We start from the raw sequence: 4654 nt of genomic DNA, 5'->3' as shown, positions 1-4654 counted from the left end.
GTGTGTTTCTTGGTGAGCGGTGACACTCTTATCTAATAATCCCCCGGGTCGGATCATGTCGGTTACTCTCGGAGGACTGCTCTGGTGGGGATCGGAAGAGTAGTGTATTGCTATAGCTCGGTTGAACAGCGGGTAGTGATGCATTATATCATACTTTCTCTGTAACTGTTCACGCACCATCTCTATGAACAGAGATTGCATCTGCTCACCCAACAGTACGTAGGGATCGTGAGCCTGGTACAGGCATTGGGATAGGAATGTCACGCACATGAACTCTTTGGACATACACATCGCTTCCAGTTCTGCGTTACTAGCAAGCAAAGTCCACGGGACCTGGCGTAAATACACATCCCGTACCTTACAATTACTTGTCCCTGGCACGGTAAGATCCTTTAGAGTGTGCCCCGCACACAAGGTGCTCGTAAAGAAACCCGCGTCTACAGCGCGCATAGGAGTGGTCTGATCCCTGGTTATCGTAACTGGCACGTGTGTAATAGCGTAGTTATTCACCACCCGAGCTCAGTGCTGGAATATCCCAGAGATCGAAAGTGGGGAGTGTACTCAAATGTCTTTGTGGAGGACATATGCAAACAGCATTTCGAAAACACAACCATTAAGGATCGTTGTACATATGGTGAGCTCCGTGAGTGGGATCACTACTTCGAGTGTGTCGATCTTCGAGATGCACTCGCCCAAGAGCTTCATCTGGGATTGGAAATGGCTCTATTCTGGTCCGCTCTGTACGAAACCTGTCACGAGTTGACGAAGTGTGGTCAATCACAGGAATCTACAGGGGACTTGGGTGCTATTATCAAATGGAAATTTTGGTACGTTCAAGTACAGAGATCAACCGACGCCGGTTGGCACTTACAGCTGCTTCTGTCCCACAGTGATGAAAACCCATGTAATCTGGATTCGTTTCTCGTGAACCTGTGGAATCTATACAAGTTACATTTCCGAGCACTACAACACAGAGACCCCCTTGTGCAGAAACTGGATTTCGAGCCATACAAGAACAAGCTCATTCGAGTGGAAGGGCGGAAGGTGGAAGTACGAAGTCGACCTGGATTCCTTGATCGAATTTGTAGACTCTATTTTCTGGATTACCGGAGATTCCAACAGGTTTCTCGATGTCCGTGTACCCCGGAAGACGCTGAAGTTCGTCCATGGCGCTCTCGACACCCAGTCTCAGTGTTGTGCACATATGCTTATTCTGAGCCTGTACCATCACGTTGATGTCCAGATGCAGCAAGACCGCAGCCAACAGTAGTCTCATCATTAAACTCTTTCCGCATTGTCTCGGAGCGAGACATAATGTGTAGGGGATCACGTATCGAGAATAATCTCTTTCGATTTGGTGTATATAACTTAGGTTAGGCTGTACGTAATCGTACGCCTCCGAACCCACAGGGGCTAATCCCAATTTAGTCAACAGGCTATGTTTGTATTTGAACAACGCATCACCGAACTGATTTCCAGTTACGCCGAGTACGACTCCTCTCAACAGTTCCAATTGAAACGGTTCCATCCACATACCTTTGACTTCAAAATACTGAAACACCCGATCTATTATCCGGTTGAATCTGTACATCACAGAACCGGAACTATCGTGAACCGTTTTCTGTGTTCTCAATTCTTGCATCTTAGCCTTTGCGCCCTCGTACCCTAACGTCCGTATGAAATCAGCCTTAGCTAAACGGTCAGATGACAGCTTATTGTAAGTGCTCATTCGCTCTCCTTCTACTAGTTCTCGATGCCTGTCCCGTGTGATCTTAGATATTCTAAAGCGTATACAGTCGCAGGCTACACCTATTGGAATGCAAACAGAATCATCTATGGGGTCTTTTCTCAGTTCGTTCAATAACCACACGTTATCCTCTGGATCTGACGTTAACCTCAGTTGTAAAACACCCGTAGCGTCTAGGTCATACAGAGATGAAGACGACGATGATGAGCCCGTGGTTCTATGTCCACCCGAATCCATTTTGAACAGTCACCTGTGTTACAAACAGCGCATTCCGTCTTCCCGTGTAAATGCGGTGGATTTCGTCTTGCCCGCGAGAATACACTTTAGGTACTGTTGGCTGTTTTCCGGAATACCATTTCGATACGGAGGTGATTCTGTGACCGACCAGGACTTGTTGCGATGCAATCGTGCACTTACGGCCGGTGAGCAATCTGACCTTCCACCCGGCTTGGAGGAATGCGATCAAGCGGGCGTGATGAAAGCCTTCTGGTTGATTAGCGACGGTCGGTTGGTTTACGTTGACAATACAAGGGAAGATATGAAACTCCGTCAGATCAGGGAATGGAACGTTGCGCTCTCGCTGTGGTCAAGCGATCCCGAATTGGCAACAGAAATTATACGGAAGGCAGAATTGGCTTATGGAAGTCTCCTTAGATTATGCGGAGAGGCAGCGGTTTTGCAAACCGACTCCTTTCATAACTTGTACATAAACTATCCACTTCCCATTAAGCCTTGCGGAAAGAACACCTGTAATCTCACCAGGTTCACCGAGACGGATGTCACTGTCGGAGTTGTTCATGACGGTTGTGAGTTAATGAGTCATCTTCGACCTCTGTACAAACAGTACTTTGATTTAGTCCTATCCGGCGTAGGTTCCAAAGATCTAATGGACCGAATTGAAATCCTAAATGCGCAGTGGTTAATCACGGAAGACCGAGAAGAAATTATGTTTTCACTAGATGTAATATACAGTATGTTCACGAGAATGATTGTCAGACTAGTACTATTTCTCGAAACCGTGCGCTGTTACCGGTGAACTGCACCATTAACTATCGTTACCGACAGTGATCACCGTTCAGTGACAATGGCATCCGATCGCAGACTGGAGTGGTGGAACCGATGTCTGTAAGATGTCGGCCCTTTTTTCTACCCAGAGAGCTAACAGTAGTGATCGTCACAGGTGTGTATATAGCTCCCGATGCTAACGTTAGCATGGCGCTCTCTCTCCTGCTGAAAGCCATTAACGAACAGCAGCGGTCCACCCCGACGGTGTTCTTATTATCGCGGGAGACTTTAACAAGGCCAACTTAAAGACTGTACTCCAGAAATTCCACCAACATGTCAAATGTTCTACAACAGGGGAGAACACTCTTGACCATGTTTACTCCAACATTAAGCACGCTTACAGAGCCAAACCCCTCCCCCACCTCGGCCAGTCCGACCATCTTTCCCTGCTGCTCACCCCAGCATACACCCCGCTCAGACGGAGAGCCAGGCCTACTGTAAAAACCATTACAACCTGGCCTGAAAACGCACTCTCCGACCTACAGGACTGCTTTGCATACACAGACTGGGACTTATTCGAACACGAGGACCTAGAAACATTCACAGGGACGGTACTGGACTACATTAAGTTCTGTATCGGAAATGTGACTGTCAGCAAAAACATCCGGGTTTTCCCTAACCAGAAACCCTGGATGAACAGCCAGGTCCGTTCACTCCTCAAAACCCGTGATGCTGCCTTCAGGTCAGGCGACAGAGCTCTGTACAGTGCTGCTCGAGCTGACCTGAAAAGAGGAATTAAAAAAGCCAAGACGGACTACAGGAGGAGAATAGAGTCCCATCTGTCCAGCAATAACACACGGGAGGTGTGGCAGGGCATTCAGAACATCACAAACTTCAGAGGCTGTGATGTGACTGCAGGAGACCTGAGTGTGTCACTAGCAGAGGAACTTAACTGTTTCTTTGCTCGCTTTAAGATGCCTCAGGACCACCCATCTGCTCCAGTCCTGCCCCCCCCCCCCACCAGGCTGCACCCCACTCACTGTCCAGGAGCATGAGGTACGGCGCGTGCTCCTGGCAGTGAACCCCAGGAAGGCTGCTGGACCAGACGGAGTACCTGCAAGGTGATCAGAGCATGTGCCCACCAGCTCACCCCGATTCTCACCAGGATTTTCAACCTCTCCCTGGCCCAAGCAGTCATCTCCCCCTGCCTAAAAACAGCCACAATCATCCCCGTCCCCAAAAGGTCATCTGTCACCAGCCTAAATGACTACCGCCCTGGGGCCCTCACACCGGTAATCATGAAGTGCTTTGAGAGGCTGGTTCTCCAGCACATCAAAGACCATCTGCCCCCCACTTTCGACACCCATCAGTTTGCATATCGTGCAAACAGATCCACAGAGGACGCCATTGCTGTAGCTCTCCACTCTGTGTTGAGCCACTTGGAGCAGCAGCAGAGCTACGCTCGCATGCTCTTTGTGGATTACAGCTCAGCGTTCAACACAATCATCCCGGACATTCTCACCACCAAACTGCACACCCTGGGCCTCCCCCCTCTCACATGTTCCTGGATCAAGAACTTCTTAACCAACCGGCCCCAGACTGTGAGACTTGGACCCCATCTCTCCTCCACCCGCACACTGAGCACTGGCTCCCCACAGGGCTGTGTGCTGAGCCCCCTCCTGTACTGCCTCTACACCCATGACTGCAGTCCGGCCCACAATAACAACCTCATCGTCAAATTTGCTGATGACACCACAGTCGTCGGACTCATCTCGAAGGGAGATGAGGCAGCTTACAGAGAGGAGGTCTTGTAGTTGACAGCCTGGTGTTCAGAGAACAACCTGGTACTGAACACCATGAAAACCAAAGAGATCATCATCGACTTCAGGAAGCACAGGACTG

The sequence above is a fragment of the Archocentrus centrarchus genome, unplaced genomic scaffold, assembly GCF_007364275.1.
Source record: "Archocentrus centrarchus isolate MPI-CPG fArcCen1 unplaced genomic scaffold, fArcCen1 scaffold_40_ctg1, whole genome shotgun sequence".
In the NCBI taxonomy this organism is placed as follows: Eukaryota; Metazoa; Chordata; class Actinopteri; order Cichliformes; family Cichlidae; genus Archocentrus; species Archocentrus centrarchus.
Note: the sequence above shows the minus strand (reverse complement) of the source record.